Raw genomic sequence first — 16,263 nt, 5'->3', positions numbered from 1 at the left:
ACACAGCTACCAAGGCAACCACAGTCACACGGCGCATGATTTAGTTAGGAGAGAGGCTTTGGAATGCTCCTCTTTCTACAATCTACAGGCAGTCCCCCTCATCCAACTCAGCCAGTACTGGTACAGTCCAAATGTTGTATGTATATATATATATATATATATATATATTACGAAGAAAGGGTGCTTTGTGCAAACATTGTAGAGTACAGTAGGATCGTATTCGTGCAGAGGACAGCAAATACACATATGCACCTGTCAGGAGGCGTCTCTCTTGCAGTTGTTCGGCCTCTGGCGCACAATTCGCACTCCGGATGCTGGTGATGCCATCTGCAACAGGAAAGCATAATCTAATTTGAAATATTAAAGGGGAAGACAACAGTTGTTTGTATTTATTTGACCCTAACTAGTAGTCGGTGTATTTGTGTGTCTTTTGAAATGTAGTTTACATAGTCCACATACAGACTGTCTTCTGTATAGGACCCTTCATTGTAGAACTATATTGTGTAACTTGTACCCTTAGCATTTACTGTACTACTAACACCTTCAGAGCCGGCCATAGCTATAGGCAGGCTAAGCATTTACCTAGGGCATCCAAGCATGTCTAGATGCATCCAAGCATGCCCCTGCAGTATCTCATCCTGGGAGGGACAGTCTGCAAACTACCTGTTACTTTCCAAATGTATTCAACCAGTACTTCTATACACTGCTGTTTACATTTGTCAAATAGAATGCACACAGCCCCTTAAACTCCCTCCGACATGTTTGAATGCCCTGAGACCTCAGACAGGAGAAGCCCAGTAACTGCAATTCCTGGACCCGTGACATGTTCACTGATTATATAAGGCTATTAGTGGATGGCTCCTTATGATACCACATGTGTATTTTGTAGAGATGAGCGCCTGAAATTTTTCGGGTTTTGTGTTTTGGTTTTGGGTTCGGTTCCGCGGCCGTGTTTTGGGTTCGACCGCGTTTTGGCAAAACCTCACCGAATTTTTTTTGTCGGATTCGGGTGTGTTTTGGATTCGGGTGTTTTTTTCAAAAAACCCTAAAAAACAGCTTAAATCATAGAATTTGGGGGTCATTTTGATCCCATATTATTATTAACCTCAAAAACCATAATTTCCACTCATTTTCAGTCTATTCTGAATACCTCACACCTCACAATATTATTTTTAGTCCTAAAATTTGCACCGAGGTCGCTGGATGACTAAGCTAAGCGACCCTAGTGGCCGACACAAACACCTGGCCCATCTAGGAGTGGCACTGCAGTGTCACGCAGGATGTCCCTTCCAAAAAACCCTCCCCAAACAGCACATGACGCAAAGAAAAAAAGAGGCGCAATGAGGTAGCTGACTGTGTGAGTAAGATTAGCGACCCTAGTGGCCGACACAAACACCGGGCCCATCTAGGAGTGGCACTGCAGTGTCACGCAGGATGGCCCTTCCAAAAAACCCTCCCCAAACAGCACATGACGCAAAGAAAAAAAGAGGCGCAATGAGGTAGCTGACTGTGTGAGTAAGATAAGCGACCCTAGTGGCCGACACAAACACCGGGCCCATTTAGGAGTGTCACTGCAGTGTCACGCAGGATGTCCCTTCCAAAAAACCCTCCCCAAACAGCACATGACGCAAAGAAAATAAGAGGCGCAATGAGGTAGCTGTGTGAGTAAGATTAGCGACCCTAGTGGCCGACACAAACACCGGGCCCATCTAGGAGTGGCACTGCAGTGTCACGCAGGATGTCCCTTCCAAAAAACCCTCCCCAAACAGCACATGACGCAAAGAAAAAAAGAGGCGCAATGAGGTAGCTGTGTGAGTAAGATTAGCGACCCTAGTGGCCGACACAAACACCGGGCCCATTTAGGAGTGTCACTGCAGTGTCACGCAGGATGTCCCTTCCAAAAAACCCTCCCCAAACAGCACATGACGCAAAGAAAATAAGAGGCGCAATGAGGTAGCTGTGTGAGTAAGATTAGCGACCCTAGTGGCCGACACAAACACCGGGCCCATTTAGGAGTGTCACTGCAGTGTCACGCAGGATGTCCCTTCCAAAAAACCCTCCCCAAACAGCACATGACGCAAAGAAAATAAGAGGCGCAATGAGGTAGCTGTGTGAGTAAGATTAGCGACCCTAGTGGCCGACACAAACACCGGGCCCATTTAGGAGTGGCACTGCAGTGTCACGCAGGATGTCCCTTCCAAAAAACCCTCCCCAAACAGCACATGACGCAAAGAAAATAAGAGGCGCAATGAGGTAGCTGTGTGAGTAAGATTAGCGACCCTAGTGGCCGACACAAACACCGGGCCCATTTAGGAGTGGCACTGCAGTGTCACGCAGGATGTCCCTTCCAAAAAACCCTCCCCAAACAGCACATGACGCAAAGAAAAAAAGAGGCGCAATGAGGTAGCTGTGTGAGTAAGATTAGCGACCCTAGTGGCCGACACAAACACCGGGCCCATCTAGGAGTGGCACTGCAGTGTCACGCAGGATGGCCCTTCCAAAAAACACTCCCCAAACAGCACATGACGCAAAGAAAAAAAGAGGCGCAATGAGGTAGCTGTGTGAGTAAGATTAGCGACCCTAGTGGCCGACACAAACACCGGGCCCATCTAGGAGTGGCACTGCAGTGTCACGCAGGATGGCCCTTCCAAAAAACACTCCCCAAACAGCACATGACGCAAAGAAAAAAAGAGGCGCAATGAGGTAGCTGTGTGAGTAAGATTAGCGACCCTAGTGGCCGACACAAACACCGGGCCCATCTAGGAGTGGCACTGCAGTGTCACGCAGGATGGCCCTTCCAAAAAACACTCCCCAAACAGCACATGACGCAAAGAAAAAAAGAGGCGCAATGAGGTAGCTGACTGTGTGAGTAAGATAAGCGACCCTAGTGGCCGACACAAACACCGGGCCCATTTAGGAGTGGCACTGCAGTGTCACGCAGGATGTCCCTTCCAAAAAACCCTCCCCAAACAGCACATGACGCAAAGAAAAAGAAAAGAAAAAAGAGGTGCAAGATGGAATTGTCCTTGGGCCCTCCCACCCACCCTTATGTTGTATAAACAAAACAGGACATGCACACTTTAACCAACCCATCATTTCAGTGACAGGGTCTGCCACACGACTGTGACTGATATGACGGGTTGGTTTGGACCCCCCCCAAAAAAGAAGCAATTAATCTCTCCTTGCACAAACTGGCTCTACAGAGGCAAGATGTCCACCTCATCATCATCCTCCGATATATCACCGTGTACATCCCCCTCCTCACAGATTATCAATTCGTCCCCACTGGAATCCACCATCTCAGCTCCCTGTGTACTTTGTGGAGGCAATTGCTGCTGGTCAATGTCTCCGCGGAGGAATTGATTATAATTCATTTTAATGAACATCATCTTCTCCACATTTTCTGGATGTAACCTCGTACGCCGATTGCTGACAAGGTGAGCGGCGGCACTAAACACTCTTTCGGAGTACACACTTGTGGGAGGGCAACTTAGGTAGAATAAAGCCAGTTTGTGCAATGGCCTCCAAATTGCCTCTTTTTCCTGCCAGTATAAGTATGGACTGTGTGACGTGCCTACTTGGATGCGGTCACTCATATAATCCTCCACCATTCTTTCAATGGTGAGAGAATCATATGCAGTGACAGTAGACGACATGTCCGTAATCGTTGTCAGGTCCTTCAGTCCGGACCAGATGTCAGCATCAGCAGTCGCTCCAGACTGCCCTGCATCACCGCCAGCGGGTGGGCTCGGAATTCTGAGCCTTTTCCTCGCACCCCCAGTTGCGGGAGAATGTGAAGGAGGAGATGTTGACAGGTCGCGTTCCGCTTGACTTGACAATTTTCTCACCAGCAGGTCTTTCAACCCCAGCAGACTTGTGTCTGCCGGAAAGAGAGATCCAAGGTAGGCTTTAAATCTAGGATCGAGCACGGTGGCCAAAATGTAGTGCTCTGATTTCAACAGATTGACCACCCGTGAATCCTTGTTAAGCGAATTAAGGGCTCCATCCACAAGTCCCACATGCCTAGCGGAATCGCTCCGTGTTAGCTCCTCCTTCAATGTCTCCAGCTTCTTCTGCAAAAGCCTGATGAGGGGAATGACCTGACTCAGGCTGGCAGTGTCTGAACTGACTTCACGTGTGGCAAGTTCAAAGGGCAGCAGAACCTTGCACAACGTTGAAATCATTCTCCACTGCGCTTGAGACAGGTGCATTCCACCTCCTATATCGTGCTCAATTGTATAGGCTTGAATGGCCTTTTGCTGCTCCTCCAACCTCTGAAGCATATAGAGGGTTGAATTCCACCTCGTTACCACTTCTTGCTTCAGATGATGGCAGGGCAGGTTCAGTAGTTTTTGGTGGTGCTCCAGTCTTCTGTACGTGGTGCCTGTACGCCGAAAGTGTCCCGCAATTCTTCTGGCCACCGACAGCATCTCTTGCACGCCCCTGTCGTTTTTTTAATAATTCTGCACCACCAAATTCAAGGTATGTGCAAAACATGGGACGTGCTGGAATTTGCCCATATTTAATGCACACACAATATTGCTGGCGTTGTCCGATGCCACAAATCCACAGGAGAGTCCAATTGGGGTAAGCCATTCCGCGATAATCTTCCTCAGTTGCCGTAAGAGGTTTTCAGCTGTGTGCGTATTCTGGAAACCGGTGATACAAAGCGTAGCCTGCCTAGGAAAGAGTTGGCGTTTGCGAGATGCTGCTACTGGTGCCGCCGCTGCTGTTCTTGCGGCGGGAGTCCATACATCTACCCAGTGGGCTGTCACAGTCATATAGTCCTGACCCTGCCCTGCTCCACTTGTCCACATGTCCGTGGTTAAGTGGACATTGGGTACAGCTGCATTTTTTAGGACACTGGTGACTCTTTTTCTGAGGTCTGTGTAAATTTTCGGTATCGCCTGCCTAGAGAAATGGAACCTAGATGGTATTTGGTACCGGGGACACAGTACCTCCAACAAGTCTCTAGTTGGCTCTGCAGTAATGATGGATACCGGAACCACGGTTCTCACCACCCAGGATGCCAAGGCCTCAGTTATCCGCTTTGCAGTAGGATGACTGCTGTGATATTTCATCTTCCTCGCAAAGGACTGTTGGACAGTCAATTGCTTGGTGGAAGTAGTAAAAGTGGTCTTACGACTTCCCCTCTGGGATGACCATCGACTCCCAGCAGCAACAACAGCAGCGCCAGCAGCAGTAGGCGTTACATGCAAGGATGCATCGGAGGAATCCCAGGCAGGAGAGGACTCGTCAGAATTGCCAGTGACATGGCCTGCAGGACTATTGGCATTCCTGGGGAAGGAGGAAATTGACACTGAGGGAGTTGGTGGGGTGGTTTGCGTGAGCTTGGTTACAAGAGGAAGGGATTTACTGGTCAGTGGACTGCTTCCGCTGTCACCCAAAGTTTTTGAACTTGTCACTGACTTATTATGAATGCGCTGCAGGTGACGTATAAGGGAGGATGTTCCGAGGTGGTTAACGTCCTTACCCCTACTTATTACAGCTTGACAAAGGGAACACACGGCTTGACACCTGTTGTCCGCATTTCTGTTGAAATAGTTCCACACCGAAGAGCTGATTTTTTTGGTATTTTCACCAGGCATGTCAACGGCCATATTCCTCCCACGGACAACAGGTGTCTCCCCGGGTGCCTGACTTAAACAAACCACCTCACCATCAGAATCCTCCTGGTCAATTTCCTCCCCAGCGCCAGCAACACCCATATCCTCCTCATCCTGGTGTACTTCAACACTGACATCTTCAATCTGACTATCGGGAACTGGACTGCGGGTGCTCCTTCCAGCACTTGCAGGGGGCGTGCAAATGGTGGAAGGCGCATGCTCTTCACGTCCAGTGTTGGGAAGGTCAGGCATCGCAACCGACACAATTGGACTCTCCTTGTGGATTTGGGATTTCGAAGAACGCACAGTTCTTTGCGGTGCTACTGCTTTTGCCAGCTTGAGTCTTTTCATTTTTCTAACGAGAGGCTGAGTGCCTCCATCCTCATGTGAAGCTGAACCACTAGCCATGAACATAGGCCAGGGCCTCAGCCGTTCCTTTCCACTCCGTGTGGTAAATGGCATATTGGCAAGTTTACGCTTCTCCTCCGACAATTTTATTTTAGGTTTTGGAGTCCTTTTTTTACTGATATTTGGTGTTTTGGATTTGACATGCTCTGTACTATGACATTGGGCATCGGCCTTGGCAGACGACGTTGCTGGCATTTCATCGTCTCGGCCATGACTAGTGGCAGCAGCTTCAGCACGAGGTGGAAGTGGATCTTGATCTTTCCCTAATTTTGGAACCTCAACATTTTTGTTCTCCATATTTTAATAGGCACAACTAAAAGGCACCTCAGGTAAACAATGGAGATGGATGGATACTAGTATACAATTATGGACGGACTGCCGAGTGCCGACACAGAGGTAGCTACAGCCGTGAACTACCGTACTGTACTGTGTCTGCTGCTAATATAGACTGGTTGATAAAGAGATGTAGTAGTATGTATGTATAAAGAAGAAAGAAAAAAAAACCACGGGTAGGTGGTATACAATTATGGACGGACTGCCGAGTGCCGACACAGAGGTAGCTACAGCCGTGAACTACCGTACTGTACTGTGTCTGCTGCTAATATAGACTGGTTGATAAAGAGATGTAGTAGTATGTATGTATAAAGAAGAAAGAAAAAAAAACCTCGGGTAGGTGGTATACAATTATGGACGGACTGCCGAGTGCCGACACAGAGGTAGCTACAGCCGTGGACTACCGTACTGTACTGTGTCTGCTGCTAATATAGACTGGTTGATAAAGAGATGTAGTAGTATGTATGTATAAAGAAGAAAGAAAAAAAAACCACGGGTAGGTGGTATACAATTATGGACGGACTGCCGAGTGCCGACACAGAGGTAGCTACAGCCGTGAACTACCGTACTGTGTCTGCTGCTAATATAGACTGGTTGATAAAGAGATGTAGTAGTATGTATGTATAAAGAAGAAAGAAAAAAAAACCACGGGTAGGTGGTATACAATTATGGACGGACTGCCGAGTGCCGACACAGAGGTAGCTACAGCCGTGAACTACCGTACTGTACTGTGTCTGCTGCTAATATAGACTGGTTGATAAAGAGATGTAGTAGTATGTATGTATAAAGAAGAAAGAAAAAAAAACCACGGGTAGGTGGTATACAATTATGGACGGACTGCCGAGTGCCGACACAGAGGTAGCTACAGCCGTGAACTACCGTACTGTGTCTGCTGCTAATATAGACTGGTTGATAAAGAGATGTAGTAGTATGTATGTATAAAGAAGAAAGAAAAAAAAACCACGGGTAGGTGGTATACAATTATGGACGGACTGCCGAGTGCCGACACAGAGGTAGCTACAGCCGTGAACTACCGTACTGTACTGTGTCTGCTGCTAATATAGACTGGTTGATAAAGAGATGTAGTAGTATGTATGTATAAAGAAGAAAGAAAAAAAAACCACGGGTAGGTGGTATACAATTATGGACGGACTGCCGAGTGCCGACACAGAGGTAGCTACAGCCGTGAACTACCGTACTGTGTCTGCTGCTAATATAGACTGGTTGATAAAGAGATGTAGTAGTATGTATGTATAAAGAAGAAAGAAAAAAAAACCTCGGGTAGGTGGTATACAATTATGGACGGACTGCCGAGTGCCGACACAGAGGTAGCTACAGCCGTGAACTACCGTACTGTGTCTGCTGCGACTGGATGATAAATAATGATATAAAAAATATATATATATCACTACTGCAGCCGGACAGGTATATATTATATAATGACGGACCTGCTGGACACTGTCTGTCAGCAGAATGAGTTTTTTATAGAATAAAAAAAAAAACACCACACAAGTGAAGTCACACGACGAGTGTTTAACTTTTTCAGGCAATCACACAATATAGTATACTACTAACTATACTGGTGGTCAGTGTGGTCAGGTCACTGGTCAGTCACACTGGCAGTGGCACTCCTGCAGCAAAAGTGTGCACTGTTTAATTTTAATATAATATGTACTCCTGGCTCCTGCTATAACCTATAACTATTAACTGGCACTGCAGTGCTCCCCAGTCTCCCCCACAATTATAAGCTGTGTGAGCTGAGCACAGTCGGATATATATACATAGATGATGCAGCACACTGGGCTGAGCAGTGCACACAGATATGGTATGTGACTGAGTCACTGTGTGTATCGTTTTTTTCAGGCAGAGAACGGATATATTAAATAAAACTGCACAGTCTGGTGGTCACTGTGGTCAGTCACTAGTAAACTCTGCACTCTCTACACTTCTACAGTACTCCTAAGCTCCAGTAAATCAGGTCAATCTCTCTCTCTCTCTCTCTCTTCTAATCTAAATGGAGAGGACGCCAGCCACGTCCTCTCCCTATCAATCTCAATGCACGTGTGAAAATGGCGGCGACGCGCGGCTCCTTATATAGAATCCGAGTCTCGCGAGAATCCGACAGCGTCATGATGACGTTCGGGCGCGCTCGGGTTAACCGAGCAAGGCGGGAAGATCCGAGTCGCTCGGACCCGTGAAAAAAAACATGAAGTTCGTGCGGGTTCGGATTCAGAGAAACCGAACCCGCTCATCTCTAGTATTTTGTAAGACTGCTCCATTTAAATCTGACATCACCTATACTGCTTGTGCACATGGGGGAGGTGTACCCTGCCATCCTGTGTGTGTCCCTAATCCGTGTGCAAACCCCTGGTGTCTGCAGGGATATAACATGGGCAGTGTTCTCCCCACACTTTATTTCTCAGGCAGTCGATGCCGTAACATTCCCCTGCTATCCAGCACTGTAACACAGTCAGTAAATTGCGTTGCGCTATTTCTATATGAAACTTCAGTGCAGCGTGACGCTTATAAATCATTGCACTGCATGAAGTGAAACAGTTTTTATAAGCATTCAAAGTTGAAAAACATTCAAAGTGTCCGCAATTTTATCAACCACTGTATATATATATCTATCTCAACAACAAAAAACAATAACCAGTTGCGCTAGAGATAGAGCCTTAGGCACAATAGTCCTTATAGGAATTGGCAGCTACTCCCCATAACAAGTCCTCTTGCCAGTTGAGAACCAGTGGTTTAAGAATGAAAAATAGTTGTGAGGGGAGCGCTCAGATAACTTTAATGTCTCTTATTGATTTTTCTTAAGGATTCCTTCGGATTGAATATCCACGGAACGGTAGATGTTTCTGGAAAAAAACCCTCTCACCAAAGTCACCCAGACAGCGAAATCACTCGTTAGTCCATATCTTTTGTAAACTTAATGAAATTTATTAAAAATCTTTTTGTAAAATTGTATTTGTATGACTCTTACATTTATCTTGACATTCGTGGGGTATATGATCTTATTGGGACTTGCTGTCCACCCCAGCCGGGGGGGGGAGCTCCTACGACAGCCTGTCCACTCACTATGTCTAAGGGGCCCTACACACTGGCCGACCCGCCGCCGAGCTGCCCGACGGCGGATACGGCCGACGAGCGACCCGGCGGCGGGGGGGCAGTGATGGGGGGAGTGAAGTTTCTTCACTCCCCCCGTCACGCGGCTCCATTGAAGTGCAGGCAAATATGGACGAGATCGTCCATATTGGCCTGCATGCACAGCCGACGGGGGACCAGCGATGAACGAGTGCGGGGCCGCGCATCGTTCATCGCTGGAGCCTCCACACTGAAAGATATGAACGAGTTCTCGTTCATTTATGAACGAGATCGTTCATATCTTTCTAACAAATCGGCCAGTGTGTAGGGCCTATAAGACAATCATCCAACGCGTTTCATCTATACAGACTTCCTCCGGGGTGTTTTCTACGTGTAAGAGCGGTGTCCTAACTGTAGGTTTGTAAACAATGGGAAACTCCCATATAGGCACAACTAATAATCTACAAGTACATATCCTAATCTTGAATGTGCAATTGAATGTGCAAGATAATCCCAGAGTTCTAATTGCCAGCGTGCAATAATATCCAGATATCCTTATAACGCTCGTTTTTTGTTAGTTGCAAACTTGAGCTGGTGTCCTCAATGCTGGCTTAGCTCTGAGCTAAGCCTGCACTGAGGACACCAGCTCAAGTTTATCTTCCGATAAACTAAGGACACCAGCTCAAGTTTATTATCCGATAAAAGCTGCCCTTTGCGATGCGCTCCGGTCCCTGGACTTCCAGGTTCATGAACCAGGAGTCCGTCTGCGCATGCACCGGACGCGGGGTCATGCTGGGTGGGATCCGATCGAATTTCTCACACAGCCCGATGCGGTAAGAAGCCCATACGCTTCTATAGGGTAGCTGGTATTACCCTCCGCATCGGAGCCCCGATATTGTGGCTTTAGTACACTTGTAAATGCAGTAAAAACCCATAAACTCTAAAGCATTTCTGCATTAGTACATTCCACCCATTGTATGTTACTTCATCTTTGGTTGGCTGTAGGTTTTCTACATTTAAATTTTCAGTGATATATTGTTAGGATTGGCAAAAACCTGTCACCAGATACATTTGCCTGCATGTGTTTTGTGGAATAGGCCATATGTAGATGTTGGTGGTATTTTTTAATATATGTAGAAAAAAGTGGTGTATTTAGAGGTAGGTGACTAAGGGGGACATTTACTAAGCAGTGATAAGAGCGGAGAAGTGAGCCAGTGGAGAAATTGCCCCATCAACCAATCAGCAGCTCTGTATCATTTTATAGTGTGCAAAGTATAGATGTTACTTCAGTGCTGATTGGTTGCCATGGGCAACTTCTCCACTGGCTCACTTCTCCGCTCTTATCACTGCTTAGTAAATGTCCCCCTTAGAGTAGATTTGAATACTTGGCCGGTACAGTCTGTTAATTGGCTGCCTGTATATACTGTATGTGATTGCATTCCACTGCAGACTATGAAACGCAACTGCCAGTGATGATGAGAGCCTGACGAGTCCAGAGCTGTGGGGCTGCTGTCTGTGGATTGAGCAGCATGAATAATATCCTAGCCACGGTGGTGAGTGTATATAGCCACTGTTTGTTATAAAAATAATGAGTTGCCTGTTTATAAAATGTAAGTGAGTTTTCTATTAAAGCTTCTTAAACATGAGGGGGGAGTGCACCGAAGATTTGCCTAGGGTGCTGAGAAACCTTGCACCGGCCCTGTAACTACCTCTGCTTATCCTATCCTTTATTACCCCTCACTATTTTCTACTAGTGTGATGCCCTGGGGTGGTTCGTGGCTTGGCTGATTTGGGGGTTCCCTGGGCAACGATGTGAACCCCAAAGTGTTAGGGACTTGCTCGATAGAGGTGACCTCGATGCAGTGAGCAAGCCCAAATCATTGGCCAATCATATGCTAACAAGCTCTTATTATATATTATATATTGTAATTTACAGTAATGATTACATAGTTCATCTGCACTCATTCCTTCGCCTGTAGTAAGTCCCGGTCCCAACAATCTCTGCTGGCAGCCCTGCCTGGCGCAACCCTGTTACATATATACTGCTGTTTTCTCCTGCCATAAACCAGCTGGGGCATAATAAATTGTAGTTGTTTTCTCCTGGTTCTCCATGGCTCATATCTATGCCACTACTATATCCTCCATGCGGAAACCTGGCGGATATGGCCCACCTGCAGAACTAAGTCCAGCCAGGTATACTGCACAACATGCGCCGTTTTCTGGACGCATTTTCTTTTTTACATAAATTGTGCGCAGTCTCTACCGGCCCCTTAATCATCAACACTGCAGAAATACAGAACTACAGAGCTGCCGTAATAAGCCCCAATGCTCCTGTGCGTACACGCGTGTGACGCTCTCTCATGGAGTCAGACAGTCCTACAACCCGGGGACAACAAGCTGTTAGCTAATAATAACATTCGTGGACGCCTAAACCCAGCGCAGATAACACACCAGCAATAAACACAAAGTGAGTGTGACTGAGGAGGTTATTGTACCGCGATAAGCGGCCTTTAATGTAGAGATGAGCGGGTTCGGTTTCTTTGAATCCGAACCCGCACGAACTTCACTTTTTTTTTCACGGGTCCGAGCGACTCGGATCTTCCCGCCTTGCTCGGTTAACCCGAGCGCGCCCGAACGTCATCATGACGCTGTCGGATTCTCGCGAGACTCGGATTCTATATAAGGAGCCGCGCGTCGCCGCCATTTTCACACGTGCATTGAGATTGATAGGGAGAGGACGTGGCTGGCGTCCTCTCCATTTAGATTAGATTTAGAAGAGAGAGAGAGAGATTGCTGTGATACTGTAGATTAGAAGAGAGTGCAGAGTGCAGACAGAGTTTAGTGACTGACGACCACAGTGACCAGTGACCACCAGAGACAGTGCAGTTGTTTGTTTTATTTAATATATCCGTTCTCTGCCTGAAAAAAACGATACACAGTCACACAGTGACTCAGTCTGTGTGCACTGCTCAGCCCAGTGTGCTGCACATCAATGTATTGTATATAAAGCTTATAATTGTGGGGGAGACTGGGGAGCACTGCAGGTTGTTATAGCAGGAGCCAGGAGTACATGATAAATAATATTATATTAAAATTAAACAGTGCACACTTTTGCTGCAGGAGTGCCACTGCCAGTGTGACTAGTGGTGACCAGTGCCTGACCACCAGTATATTAGTAGTATTGTATACTATCTCTTTATCAACCAGTCTATATTAGCAGCAGACACAGTACAGTGCGGTAGTTCACGGCTGTGGCTACCTCTGTGTCGGCACTCGGCAGGCAGTCCGTCCATCCATAATTGTATTATATACCACCTAACCGTGGTTTTTTTTTTCTTTCTTTATACCGTCGTCATAGTCATACTAGTTGTTACGAGTATACTACTATCTCTTTATCAACCAGTGTACAGTGCGGTAGTTCACGGTTGTGGCTACCTCTGTGTCGGAACTCGGCAGGCAGTCCGTCCATCCATAATTGTATTATAATATATACCACCTAACCGTGGTTTTTTTTTCGTTCTTTATACCGTCGTCATACTAGTTGTTACGAGTATACTACTATCTCTTTATCAACCAGTGTACAGTGCGGTAGTTCACGGCTGTGGCTACCTCTGTGTCGGAACTCGGCAGGCAGTCCGTCCATCCATAATTGTATTATAATATATACCACCTAACCGTGGTTTTTTTTCCGTTCTTTATACCGTCGTCATACTAGTTGTTACGAGTATACTACTATCTCTTTATCAACCAGTGTACAGTGCGGTAGTTCATGGCTGTGGCTACCTCTGTGTCGGAACTCGGCAGGCAGTCCGTCCATCCATAATTGTATTATAATATATACCACCTAACCGTGGTTTTTTTTTCGTTCTTTATACCGTCGTCATACTAGTTGTTACGAGTATACTACTATCTCTTTATCAACCAGTGTACAGTGCGGTAGTTCACGGCTGTGGCTACCTCTGTGTCGGCACTCGGCAGGCAGTCCGTCCAACCATAATTGTATTATATACCACCTAACCGTGGTTTTTTTTTCATTCTTTATACCGTCGTCATACTAGTTGTTACGAGTATACTACTATCTCTTTATCAACCAGTGTACAGTGCGGTAGTTCACGGCTGTGGCTACCTCTGTGTCGGCACTCGGCAGGCAGTCCGTCCAACCATAATTGTATTATATACCACCTAACCGTGGTTTTTTTTTCATTCTTTATACCGTCGTCATACTAGTTGTTACGAGTATACTACTATCTCTTTATCAACCAGTGTACAGTGCGGTAGTTCACGGCTGTGGCTACCTCTGTGTCGGCACTCGGCAGCCCGTCCATAATTGTATATACCAGTGACCTAACCGTGGTTTTTTTTTCTTTCTTTATACATACATACTAGTTACGAGTATACTATCTCTTTATCAACCAGTCTATATATTAGCAGCAGACACAGTACAGTGCGGTAGTTCACGGCTGTGGCTACCTCTGTGTCGGCACTCGGCAGCCCGTCCATAATTGTATATACCACCTAACCGTGGTTTTTTTTTCTTTCTTTATACATACATACTAGTTACGAGTATACTATCTCTTTATCAACCAGTCTATATATTAGCAGCAGACACAGTACAGTGCGGTAGTTCACGGCTGTGGCTACCTCTGTGTCGGCACTCCGCAGCCCGTCCATAATTGTATATACCAGTGACCTAACCGTGGTTTTTTTTTCTTTCTTTATACATACATACTAGTTACGAGTATACTATCTCTTTATCAACCAGTCTATATATTAGCAGCAGACACAGTACAGTGCGGTAGTTCACGGCTGTGGCTACCTCTGTGTCGGCACTCGGCAGCCCGTCCATAATTGTATATACCAGTGACCTAACCGTGGTTTTTTTTTCTTTCTTTATACATACATACTAGTTACGAGTATACTATCTCTTTATCAACCAGTCTATATATTAGCAGCAGACACAGTACAGTGCGGTAGTTCACGGCTGTGGCTACCTCTGTGTCGGCACTCGGCAGCCCGTCCATAATTGTATATACCAGTGACCTAACCGTGGTTTTTTTTTCTTTCTTTATACATACATACTAGTTACGAGTATACTATCTCTTTATCAACCAGTCTATATATTAGCAGCAGACACAGTACAGTGCGGTAGTTCACGGCTGTGGCTACCTCTGTGTCGGCACTCGGCAGCCCGTCCATAATTGTATATACCAGTGACCTAACCGTGGTTTTTTTTTCTTTCTTTATACATACATACTAGTTACGAGTATACTATCTCTTTATCAACCAGTCTATATATTAGCAGCAGACACAGTACAGTGCGGTAGTTCACGGCTGTGGCTACCTCTGTGTCGGCACTCGGCAGCCCGTCCATAATTGTATATACCACCTAACCGTGGTTTTTTTTTCTTTCTTTATACATACATACTAGTTACGAGTATACTATCTCTTTATCAACCAGTCTATATATTAGCAGCAGACACAGTACAGTGCGGTAGTTCACGGCTGTGGCTACCTCTGTGTCGGCACTCGGCAGCCCGTCCATAATTGTATATACCAGTGACCTAACCGTGGTTTTTTTTTCTTTCTTTATACATACATACTAGTTACGAGTATACTATCTCTTTATCAACCAGTCTATATATTAGCAGCAGACACAGTACAGTGCGGTAGTTCACGGCTGTGGCTACCTCTGTGTCGGCACTCGGCAGCCCGTCCATAATTGTATACTAGTATCCAATCCATCCATCTGCATTGTTTACCTGAGGTGCCTTTTAGTTGTGCCTATTAAAATATGGAGAACAAAAATGTTGAGGTTCCAAAATTAGGGAAAGATCAAGATCCACTTCCACCTCGTGCTGAAGCTGCTGCCACTAGTCATGGCCGAGACGATGAAATGCCAGCAACGTCGTCTGCCAAGGCCGATGCCCAATGGCATAGTACAGAGCATGTCAAAACCAAAACACCAAATATCAGTAAAAAAAGGACTCCAAAACCTAAAATAAAATTGTCGGAGGAGAAGCGTAAACTTGCCAATATGCCATTTACCACACGGAGTGGCAAGGAACGGCTGAGGCCCTGGCCTATGTTCATGGCTAGTGGTTCAGCTTCACATGAGGATGGAAGCACTCAGCCTCTCGCTAGAAAACTGAAAAGACTCAAGCTGGCAAAAGCACCGCAAAGAACTGTGCGTTCTTTGAAATCCCAAATCCACAAGGAGAGTCCAATTGTGTCGGTTGCGATGCCTGACCTTCCCAACACTGGACGTGAAGAGCATGCGCCTTCCACCATTTGCACGCCCCCTGCAAGTGCTGGAAGGAGCACCCGCAGTCCAGTTCCTGATAGTCAGATTGAAGATGTCAGTGTTGAAGTACACCAGGATGAGGAGGATATGGGTGTTGCTGGCGCTGGGGAGGAAATTGACCAGGAGGATTCTGATGGTGAGGTGGTTTGTTTAAGTCAGGCACCCGGGGAGACACCTGTTGTCCGTGGGAGGAATATGGCCGTTGACATGCCAGGTGAAAATACCAAAAAAATCAGCTCTTCGGTGTGGAGGTATTTCACCAGAAATGCGGACAACAGGTGTCAAGCCGTGTGTTCCCTTTGTCAAGCTGTAATAAGTAGGGGTAAGGACGTTAACCACCTCGGAACATCCTCCCTTATACGTCACCTGCAGCGCATTCATAATAAGTCAGTGACAAGTTCAAAAACTTTGGGTGACAGCGGAAGCAGTCCACTGACCAGTAAATCCCTTCCTCTTGTAACCAAGCTCACGCAAACCACCCCACCAACTCCCTCAGTGTCAATTTCC

This window comes from Pseudophryne corroboree, chromosome 10, assembly GCF_028390025.1.
Source record: "Pseudophryne corroboree isolate aPseCor3 chromosome 10, aPseCor3.hap2, whole genome shotgun sequence".
Lineage (NCBI taxonomy): Eukaryota > Metazoa > Chordata > Amphibia > Anura > Myobatrachidae > Pseudophryne > Pseudophryne corroboree.
The sequence above is the reverse complement of the archived record's forward strand: the minus strand, read 5'-3'. Positions refer to the sequence as shown.